This window comes from Chlorocebus sabaeus, chromosome 27, assembly GCF_047675955.1.
Source record: "Chlorocebus sabaeus isolate Y175 chromosome 27, mChlSab1.0.hap1, whole genome shotgun sequence".
Taxonomy (NCBI): domain Eukaryota; kingdom Metazoa; phylum Chordata; class Mammalia; order Primates; family Cercopithecidae; genus Chlorocebus; species Chlorocebus sabaeus.
The window spans coordinates 36307241-36319251 of record NC_132930.1 but is presented as its reverse complement, the minus strand read 5'-3'; the positions used below and the strand labels follow the sequence as shown (position 1 = coordinate 36319251).

Below are 12011 nucleotides of genomic sequence, written 5' to 3'. Positions count from 1 at the left end.
TATGTCAGCTTGGGTAATTCTCCAAACCTGCCTATATCTCAATGCCTTCATCTCAACAGTGAGAATAATGGTATTTGCCTCTCAGTGTGGATGGTTATGAGATGTAGTAAAGTATCACATGCACAGTGCTCAGGAGACTTCCTGCATTCAGTAAACACTCAGTAAGAAGTGCTGGACAGCTCTTAGTATAATTGTTTGGCATTATAATTTCAGCCATCAATTTATCATATACAGAGTGAGAAAGGTAAAGACAAATGAATAGATAGAAATAATGTCTAAAGGAAGAAATAATTCTGGTAAGTATTTTTATTAATTGTTAAATTTTTTCAGTACTGTATTTTGATAAACAGAAGAAATTATTAAATATCTGATAAGAATTTTTCACAAAAATAGTAAATATTATTATTTCTTTACAGTTAATAAAAATGATTGTGCAAACAGCATTACAAGGTTAGACTCATTACTTCCTTAACAACACTCTTCAATTTCAGTGGGTTTTATTATTTACTATAAAACAGGTGAGATCAGGCGGTCAAAATACCCTGTCTCCAATTTCTCAACTCTCTCCTTTTCCCATTTCTAATTTGTGTAAGGTAAATTATGATGTTTATATTACTAAGAATTATAATATTTATGTACTCTTTTGTATATAATTACCCAAGTCTTAACTATATATCAAATAAATGCAATATTCAGCCCATATTTTTACATAGCTTTTTTTTAATTTTTAAATTTTGTGTGTTCTTCAATTGGTCATTTTGCTTGTTTTGCTGTAAGAAAGGCATATGGTTATTGTATTTTTAAATATTCTGTATCTAACAATACAGATGTTCTTTAACTTATGATGAGGTTACATCCAGATAAACCCATCATAACTTGAAAATATTGTAAGTCAAAAATATATTTAATACACCTAACCTAGTGAACATCATAACTTAGTCTAAGCTACCTTTAAGGTGCTTAGAATAAATATTTACTTTAGCCAAATAATCTAACCCAAAGCCTATTTTATAATAAAGTATTAAATATCTCATGTAATTTATTGAATACTATACTGAAAGTGAATAACAGAAAGGTTGTATAGGTACTCGAAGTATGGTTTCTCCTGAAGGTGTTATTGCTTTCATACTATTTTAAAGCCAAGCAATTGTAAATCAAACCATTGTAAATCGGGGACTGTTGTGGTTTGGATATTTTCCCCCTCCAAAGCTCATATTGAAATTTGACCCCAAATGTTGGAGGTGGGATCTAATGGGAGATGTTTTGGTCCTAGAGTCAGAGGCCTCATGTTTGTGCCATCCTTGCAATAATGTGTGAGTTCTCATTCTCTTAATTATCCCACGAGGTGGTGGTTTAAAAGAGTCTGGCACCTCCCTCTCTCTTGCTTCCACTCTTGCCATGTGACCTCCACACTCCAGCTCCCCTTTGCCTGCCACCAAGAGGGGAAGCAGCCTGAGGCTTTCACCAGAAGCCCACCAGATTCCAGCACCATGCTTCTTGAGCAGTCTACTGAACCATGAGCCAAATAAACCTTTTTTTCTTTATAAGTTACCCAGCCTCAGGTATTCCTTGATAGTAACACAAATGGAGTAAGAAAGGAAACATCTGTACTATTAGCTCTATCCGTGCCACCCGAACTGTGTTGAAATTTATCTACCATTTCTTGGATTAAGTATTACTGTCAAGAAGTAGAAGGCCAGACTATTCTTTCCCCAAGTAGATGGCTCACTATTTCTGCTAGGGTATCAGAAATACACTTTTCTATTTATATCAAACAATCAGTAATTTTATTAGGGCATGCCCCAATGTTGATCAATCAGAATTTTATTTCTAACTATGAATTTACTTCTTTCTTACTTTCAGAAAACTCTCCTGTATTATACCTTTAAATATGTTTTGTTCTGCATATTGAATTTACTAATAAGGACACCATTTATCCTTATGTTTTCTACCCTCTATATTTACCTTCTCCTATCTATTTCCTTAATCTCTTCATCTAGTTTTTCTGTGCATTCTTTTGTGATTATCCCAAAACTCTGTTCCATGACAAAAAAAATAAATAAATAAATTTCAGTCATTTTATCTCTCACTCTTTGTCATTTATTATTTGTCCTGTTGTGTCTGCTTTAATAGTTGACAAACGCATTATCATCTGCTGTTCTGATTTTGTTTCTCTTCACACCCCCTCTTACCCCTCCACTTTTCATATTGGAGTTGAATGAGTCTCTCCCAGAACTGCCTCTGATCATGATCAAGATCATCACCCACCTTTCTGACCACTGGCTCAAAAAATCTTCAAGGGTACCCGACTCTTCCACTATCTCTCTGAGACCTGAGAGAGTTGCTGCCATCAGAGTCCTAGTATCCTCACGTTTGTTTTTATGGATTTCAAAGGAGAAACTTTCATGACAATGATGATGATGATAATGACCATGACAATTGATGATACATATTGAGCCCTTGCTATCTGCTAACAACTGTTTCAGCTAATTTTTAATAATTGCCTCATTTAATCCATGTAACAGCTCTGTAAGGAGGGTGCTAGTACTATTCTTATCCTCATTTTGTCAGTGAAGCACAATGAGCAAATGAAGGCACGGAGCAATTAAGGAAATCACCCTGAATCAGACAGCAATTTAAAAGTGGTTGCTGCACTGCAAAGTGTTTTCCAATACTTTTTAGAATTAGTGTGTCTTTAGGAGTACAAAAAAAAAAAGAAAAGAAAAGTCATCTGCCTAACAGAAAGGTGCTCCTCAACCTACGCTGTGTTTTAAATTGCTTTAATAGCAAAAAACATCATTCACTTTACAGTCCTGATTCAAGTTGACTCCTGCCTGACTGTCATAGTCTCTAACTGGTCTAGCCACTCCACCTACCAATCCATTCTGCTCACATTTGCCCATGTGGTTTCTTCAGAGCACAGACTTAAGCCCACTATCCTTCAAGGGTCTCATATGGGTGTTAGGATGCGTCCCTAACACTTTCATGTGATTCCCAAGATTCTCTGTGATCTGGCCTTTACCTCCCTTTCTGGACTCATCTCCTGCTGGTCTCCTTCCTGAACTTTTTATTGAAGGACCACGGACTCTATTCTTTTAAAGCAATATTGGTACAAATGTATGAGTTACAAGTGCAATTTTCTTACACACATAGGTTACACAGTGATGAAGGCAGGGCTTTGAGGGCATCCATCATCCAAATAACATATGCTGTACCCATTGCCCTATGGCTTCTTGAACCTTTGCTCTTCCTCTCAAATCCCGATCTCTGACCCTCTGCATTGAGTAAATGTCACACATTTTACTTGTCTCAACTTTACCATTGTTTTACACAGGGTTTTGGCTGACCCTATACAGGTGTCATGTGATATAGTCCCACAACTTTAAATATTCACCAACTACATTTCACTGAGATTAATTTATACATGGGTGTGTTCACTTTGGTTTTCCCCAGCACTTAACCCTGCATCCAGAAATGAGTAGGCTTGAAGTAAATGTTGGTTTGTGGCTTAATAAATAAATACCAGTGGAGAAAATAAAAACTGAGAAGGCACCCTAAATGTGGACTCTTGCTCTGAGGGAGAAATCAGATTAAGAGATGAAAATGTGCTTGATATTTTTTTCTGTGTCCTGGAAATACACTGAATATTATTTATTTGGGGGACCATTTTCCTCACTAGGTTGTGGGCTCCTTCAGGAGAGGGACCCCATGTTATTTACGTCATATACCCACTGAATAGAAACATATTTGGCTCAGGGATTGATGATAAATTATTGTTTCCACTGGGCGTGGTAGCTCATACTTTTAATCTTGGCACTTTGGGAGGCTGAGGCAGTCAGATCACTTGAGATCAGCTGTTCAAGAACAGCCTGGTCAACATGGCAAAACCCCGTCTCTACTAAAAATACAAAAATTAGCCAGGCGTGGTGGTACACAACTGTAGTCCCAGCTACATGGGATCCTGAGGCAGGAGGATCCCTTGAACCCGGGAGGCAGAGGTTGCAGTGAGCTGAGATCATGCCACTGCACTCTAGCTTGGGTGATGGAGTAAGATTATGTTTTAACAATAAAAATAATAATAACTTTTGTTTCCTTAGGTGTCAGTGTGTATCTACTACCCATGGAAAACTACCAAACTAATCACACAGTCAACCGGATGTTATTGTCTTTTCAAAAGGAAAAGTCACACTGATTTTTCAGTGAGACATACATCACACAAAGTGAGACCTACTTGCATGCCTCTGTTTAAGGTTGATTGAGTTATTTTCCATTTCCAAGGCAGTTGAGTTTCAACCACTTTTAAAGAGCAACATTCTTTCTGTGGTTTGGAGTATTCTTTGTTTGCTAAGAAGGCGATAATCAGGTTTCATTCCATTACACATAGCACAAAGCACATGACTTATAAAGCCCATGGTACCATAACAACGTAAAAATGTCTTGTCAGATCTCTGGGAAGAAACTCTATATCCCAGTTCAATAACAAAGACACTGGAAATGCAACCATGCCCTGATTCTTCTGTGCACAGTAGCCTCTCAGAGAAAGAGAGAGAACAATAGACCTATAAGTTGAAGTCTCAAAGTCAGCCACTCAGACAACCCATTGGGATGATGAATGAGCTGTCAAGCAGATAAATAAACAGTAACTCTGCCATTGCATTCAATACTTTATTTTGATCAAATAAATGTCAGTATAGAGATACATCATTTGAGAATCATTGTGTTGGAGAAGACTTTAGAAATGTTATTCATAAGAGTATCTAATATTCATTCACTATTTTCCAGGGGGTAGGCAATTTATATAGATTACCATATATAGCTCTCAGAACAACCCTATAGGATAGTTAAATTAGTCCCATTGCTACAGATGGGATTCTCGATGCATAGAGAAAAGAAGTGACTCTCCCAAATTCTTGTAACTATAAAATGGGAGAACAAGGATTTGAATTGGGACTATGCAGTTCCAGAACCTGTGATGTAAACTACAGCTAATCCCTTTATCATAGAGATGAAGACAATCAACAGTGTAAGCAAAGCTACTATGTATTAAATTGTTAACACGAGTATTTCTCTGAGAAACCCTATACATTAATTGTGTTATTTACTAATGAAAATAACACTATAAATCTGAACGTATTGTCCCCATTTTACTAGTGAAGAAAGGGAGGTTCAGAAACATTTAACGACTTCCCCAAGGTCACACAGATAGTAAGTGCAAGATCCATGATTCAAACTAAGGTGTGTAAACCTTGACACTGAATCACGACTATTAGCCTGAGTGCTTCAAAAGATAATGAAGGCAATTAGTGAAAAACTATAAGTGATAACTCAAAAATGATAAAGTGGTAAGGAGGATACTGGGACAAAAGATAGCTGGGTTCAAATTGTAGTACCATCACATTTATTTTGTGATCTTAGGAAAGTTATCTCCTCCTTTCTACTCCTTTTGAATTTCCATTTTCTCAAGTTTAAAATTGAATGAAAAATATCTTATTGAAATATCACTGTCAAAGTTAAGTAAAGTGATGTAGGCAAGGGGCCTGACATATGATAGAAATTCAAAAAATGTTAGTATATACCAATTAAACGTGGTAGCAGATGTGTGTATTTGTCTCTCCCTTCCCACACACTGCTGAAATAGAAGTAAGTATAAGAGTAGGATCCCTCAAGTACATACAAAAAAGAGGAAATAAATATGGATGATAGATTTCAATAGATTTTTGAAGGAGGAGAAGCCAGCAGAGGAAGTTAAAACCTAAATATCTGGGAGGTGAGAAATTATTAGAAACAATTCAGTTAAATCCAAAGAATCTCAGAAATATTCAAAATTGGTGGTACTATGAACTATGAAAAATATGGATCATACCTGGAACCTAGATGCATATTTGATCCTCATCTTCTCTCTTTCATCCAGTGAACAGGTAGCTGGCTATATTTTCCTGCTGCTGTCGGAGACTAGAGTTTATTCTTTGGAGAAACAAAAAACAAAGAGGTCTTGAAAGCAGATTCGCCATGTCTGGAAGTTGTTGGAAGTGACACACTGAAAATGTGCATTACATAGAAGCCTGCAGAGTAAATGAGGCAAGTCCAAGTGTCATCCTTTATTTCCAAACACCAGCAGGAGGGAAGGTATGAGATGACTTCAGTCACATGTCTGGTACCTTCCTCAGATTGACTTGAAAGCTGAACTTAGCAGGAGCCTTCTTTTCCTCCATGTTCTTTCAGGGCCTCTTCACATTCGTGTTGTTTAATAGTGCTCCAAAAGACTAGGATGGAAGCTTGCAGTCTTCCTAAATGCCAGGCCCAGAAAATCACAGCATCATTTTCTCTATGGTCCATTGGCCAAAGCAGTTACAGGTCAGCCCTTGTTCTAGAGGACAGAAACAGAATCCTCCTATTGAAGGGAGGAGTGTCATAGAATCTGCAGCCATCTTTAATCACCCACAGTTCACCCTTTGATCATAAATTATTTGCATTCCACATAAATCTAAAATATACTCACTCTCTTCGAAGGTTTCCTAAGTACTAGCCCATTTCATTGCAACATTAGCTCACAACCAGGAGTGGTGGAGGCTCTTCAGACATGGTTCCTTCAGTAAAGTTCCTCTTAATCTAAAATCTTGGAAATGAAGACATAGCTATGTGGCCTCTTCACATCCAATATGTAATGCTGGGACAAAGACAGGGTACTACCATCGACAGTCCTGTTTTAAAAGAGAGAAATGAAGAGGTATATTGCCATCAGTAGTGTAGAGAAATTTTGAAGTCTTGCCAGATATATGTTGCCAATTCCTTTATTTCATTCCAGTCCAACTTTTTGGAAAAATTTTCTGTGACTCTAACCTCTGCCCTTTGGGTTTTGGGTTCTGCCATGAATCACCTTTCCTTTTCCATAAGAAATGAACTAGATAGCCCATATTTCAGCCCAATTCCTAATGAGAGTTTGAAGGTCTTGAGAGCTCTCATGCCAGCTGGTGGTGTATATGCCAATCAACTTATTTTTAAAACTTCATGGATCTCATTTGGATCTTATTGAGGTTCACTACAATAAACCACATTTTCCCCATAATAACATATTTTTCCACAAAATAAAATATTTGTATTTCATCTTCACAACATTTGTGTCATTTCCCTGATCAGGCATTATTATTGTCTTCATTTTCCAGAGGAAGATACGCCTTTCTGACAAAGGCACTTCCCTGTCTCAGTTTGGCTGGGAGGTTGCTGTGGGGCAACTTATCAGATTCTTCAGAGTTCTCTTGTCTAGCAATGACAGGCAACAAATATGCCTTTAAATCTTTCTGAGCTATTAATAGCCTTGTAGCCACACCCCACATTTTTGCCCTGAAATTATGCATTATTGCCACGGATTTGATCTTTACCCTGAGTCATTTCTTTGAGTATCTTTTGGTTGATGGACATACCTACATTATTTAGGTTTTTAAAAATAGATGCCAGATTGTATTTCAGCTATATATTACTGTAGAACAATCTTCCCCTAAATTTAGCGTAATTAAAAAAACAAATGTTTTGTAATAGTTTGTGATTTTGTGGGTCAGGGAGTCAGGCAGGAATAGGCTGTGTTATTCTTCTGACACTGTATAACTTAGTAGCATTCAGCTAATAACTAGGCTGGTCTAGGGGATCCAAGATGGCTTTCCCCAGGAGGCCCAGTACCTTGGTGGGGATGGCAGGAAGGCTGAAGCCAGCTGCCCTCCTGCTCCCCCATGCAGTCTGAAGGTCTCTTTGCATGATCTTGTCAGCAAAGGAGCTATAGTTCTTAAATGGTGGCTCAGGACTCAAAAATTATAAAGGCAGAAGCTACCAGTCCTCCTAAACTCTCAACCCAGAACTGGCATAGTATCACTTATGCCACACTCCAGTGACCAAAGCAGTCACTTTCTAGCCCATGTTCAAGGACTGGAGAGCAGATACCACCTCTCAACGAAAGGCATGTCACAGAACTTGCAGCTTTCTTCAATCCACCATAATTATTTCAGAGAGTGCAGGAAGAGAATAGAGCTCTAAGTGTAAGGGAGCTAAATGTTAAACTACTATAATACAGAGTCAATAGATAATATTTGTAATTATTATCAAGACCAAGAAGTACAAACATATTACTTATAGCTTTCGAGATAAATCTAGAAATAATGGCTTTAAGAAAAGAAAGTAGATACCTCTTGGGGAGGACTTGTTGGCAGAAAGGGATAAACAAAGCTCTTCTTACATTTTATTTATAGCCTTTGAAATAATATTTGATTCGTTTCACTGTGCACTTGAATTACTTGACAAAAATTAAAATTAATTTCCAAAGGGTAGTTTCTCATCATTTTTTTCAAGTGTGATAATTGTACCCCACTAGCCTAAGATGATGTTGAATGAATTTTGCAATGTTATTATTCTGAAATAAGCAACTAAAGAATTCTTCAGAAGTTCCTCTCTGTCTCTGACTCAGGATAAGCTCAATAAGTCAAATAATAATAACATTTCAGGAGAGCAAATACCATAGTTTCTACAAGAAAAATGACTGAGACGACAAATTTACAAATCTTTTAAATACATCCAATGTTTATTACACTTTAAACGTGTGTTAAAGGCCGGGTGTGGTGGCTGGCTCACGCCTGTAATCTCAGCATTTTGGGAGTCCGAGGTGGGTGGATCACAGGTCAGGAGTTCAAGAACAGCCTGGCCAAGATGGTGAAACCCCATCTCTATTAAAAATACAAAATATTAGTCAGGTGTGGTGGCAGGTGCCTGTAATCCCAGCTACTTGGGAGGCTGAGATAAGAGAATCGCTTGAGGGAGGAGGTTGCCGTGAAGCCAAGATCGCGCCACTACACTCCAGCCTGCGCAACAGAGTGAGACTCCATCTCAAAAATAAAAATGTGTGTTAAAATGCAGGCCAATGTTATAATTAAACTCCAAAATAACACCATTGGTAACATTTATGTAGTGCTGTGCCTTTGATAGATGATTTTCCTATACATATTTTTTATTTCATGTTCATAACACTTCTGTTGTTTTATTGAGCAAGCATTACTATTGTCTTCCTTTTCCAAAGGAAGAAAGTGAGGTCTTCAGATATGGTTCCTTCAGTACAGTTCCTCTTAATCTAAAAACCTGGAACTGAAGGCACTGCTATGTGTCCTCCTCACATCCAATATGTAATGCTGGAACAAAGATAGGGTACTACCATTGACAGTCCTGTTTAAAAAGGGAGAAGACCTTGAAACTCAATCATGACTCATTATTATCCTGAATGGTGATGATGGTTTGACTCTGAATCTCTACCCAAATCTTATCTTGAATTGTAATTCCCACATGTCAAGAGAGTGACCTCTAATCTCCACTTGTCAAAGGAAGGAGGTGATTGGATCATGGGGGTGGTTTCCCCCATGCTTTTCTCATGATAGTGAGTTCTCATCAGATCTGATGGTTTTATGAGTGTCTGGCATTTCCCCTGCTTGCACTTATCTCTTCTGCCACGATATGAAGAAAGCCGTTGCTTCCTCTTCACTTCCACTATGATTGTAAGTTTCCTGAGGCCTCCCCAGCCATTCGGAACTGTGAGTCAATTAAACTTCTTTCCTTTATAAATTTAAATTACCCAGTCTCTGGTATTTCTTTACAGCAGTGAGAAAACAAACTAACACAGATGAGCTAAGTACATTATCAAAGCTAATTTTTCTTTTCCAAACCTTGAGCTCTTTCACTACACTTGGTACTGGTCTGCCAAACCCTTATAAGACTATGACCAGAGTGTGTAAGGGAAACAGAACTGTGAATTTTCATCTGAATCTGAAAAATACTACCACACTTGAACATTCCACAAGAATGAGTATAATCTTGACATGTGTAGTAGTAATAGTATATTTATTGATTATTGCAACATCGAGGAGCAAACAGTGTCTTTCTTGATGCAAATAATGAAGAGAAAAGGATTCCAACTCAGTAACATTTCAGTGAGAATGTTGAAAACTTTCCTCTATTAAGATAAAGACATTATCCAGAACACTTTCTTTGGGATAGTGCCAAAGTGTATGTAATTTGAACAACGAACCAACCATTTCAAGTACAGTTTGCAGAAATTCTGGTGTGATTTTTAATAGGAAGGAAAATGTGGGACATGAACAGGTTTCACAGCTACATTTCACAGCATGGGGTACTCAGCTGCTCCTCTTGAATGGACTGGTATGACAATGCACACTTATTCTGTAAACAGGTTTCACTTAGGGACCTGCAGCTTTGGCTTTGAAGGATAGAGCTGCCATCTTGTATAATGTTATGAGCCATTGGGAGGTGTGGTTTTCCACTTGGCTAAGATTGTTGTGTGACCACAGGCACATAAGACGTGAGTCTCAGTACTCTCATTTAAGTGTAAATACATAGCATTTTCCAAAGTGTTGTGCCCATACCACTGACAGCACACATGTCAATCTTAGTTGGGACAGAACTGAAAGGTTTAAATTGTGATCATAATTTGTTTATTTTAATAGGGATTAGAATAACAATAAAGTATCTTCTCTAAGATTTTATCAACATTATTGCTTAGTTTGAGACTAGAGTAGGTACTGAAATTGTTGAAGGTAGTCAAATTAAAGAAAAAAACAAATAATAATAAAAGTATATGTGTGGGGAAGCAACTAAAAAGCACTGGACCAGAAGAATCCTTTCTGCTTGAAAAATGTGATTTTTTTTATCCTTAAAAGACAGGAACATCAACAAGAACTAATTTTTTTTCTGTATTAATAAGAACACTGTTAATAATAGCTACTGCTAATGGCTATAATAGAAGGATGAAACTGTTATTTTCCCTTTTAAATAAGGAAACAACAGTTCAGGGAGACTAATTTGTAAAGAACCACACATCTAACTTGTGGCAGAGCCACAATTCAAAGCAGTTTCACAATAATTGCAAAGTCTATACCCTTCCATGGCCTATGGAAGAACATAATAACTGAAGTTAAGTGGATGGAGCTCTGGAATCAGACTGCTCAAACTGGCAACTTGGCTCCACCCTTTTCTCTTTTTATTAACTTTTATTTTAGGTTCAGGGGTACATGTGCTGGTTTGTTATACAGGTAAACTGTGTGTGATGGTAGTTTGGTGTATAGATTATTTTGCTATCTAGATAATATGCAACCTCCCAAGACTGAGTCAGAAAGAAATTAAATACCTTAATAGATCAATAATGAGTTATGATATTCAATCAGTAATAAAAAGCCTACCAAGAACAACAAGAACAAAAAATGACCAAGAAACAGAAGAATTCACAGCCAAATTCTCCAGATTATAAAGAACAGCTGATACCATTCCGACTAAAACTACTCTAAAAAATTGAGGAGAAGGGATTCCTCCATAACTCACTCTCTAAAGTCAACATCGTTCTGATATTGAAATCTGGCAGAGACACAGCAAAAAAAGAAAAAAGAAAACCTCAGTCTAATATCCTCAATGAACGTAGATGCAAAAATAGTCAAAAAAACGAATCCAGCAGCACATCAAAAAGCTTATCCACCATGGTCAAATAGACTTCATCACTGGGCTGAAAGATTAGTTCAACATAAATCAATAAATGTGATTCATCAAAACAGAACTAAAGACAAAAACCACATGATTATTTCAATAGATGCAGAAAAGGGTTTCCATAAAATTCAACACCACTTCATGTTTAAAAACCTTAAGAAATTAGGCATCGAAAGCATATACTTCAAAATAATAAGAACCATCTATGAAAATCCCATAGCCAATATCATACTGAATAGGGAAAAACTGGAATCGTTTCTCATGAAAAGCAGCACAAGACAAGGACGAACTCTCTCACCACTACTGTTCAACATAGTATTGGAAGTCCTAGCCAGAGCAATCAGTCAAGAGAAAGAAATAAAAGCCATCCAAATAGGAAGAGGGGAAGTCAAACTATCCCTGTTTGTATATATGATTCTATACCTAGAAAACTCCATAGTCTCTGCCCAACAGCTCTTTGATCTGATAAACAACTTCAGCAAAATTTC

At 37.2% G+C, this 12011-nt stretch overlaps 1 long non-coding RNA gene across 1 annotated transcript in view; it reads right to left on the bottom strand.

Moving 5' to 3' along the window:
• Window positions 1–12011, bottom strand: part of LOC119627729 (uncharacterized) — a 376440-nt gene that overhangs the window by 129164 nt on the left and 235265 nt on the right. The window contains exon 4 of the long non-coding RNA XR_012091635.1: window positions 5864–6701. This is a non-coding gene — a long non-coding RNA (uncharacterized lncRNA). The remainder of the gene's footprint in view (window positions 1–5863; window positions 6702–12011) is intronic.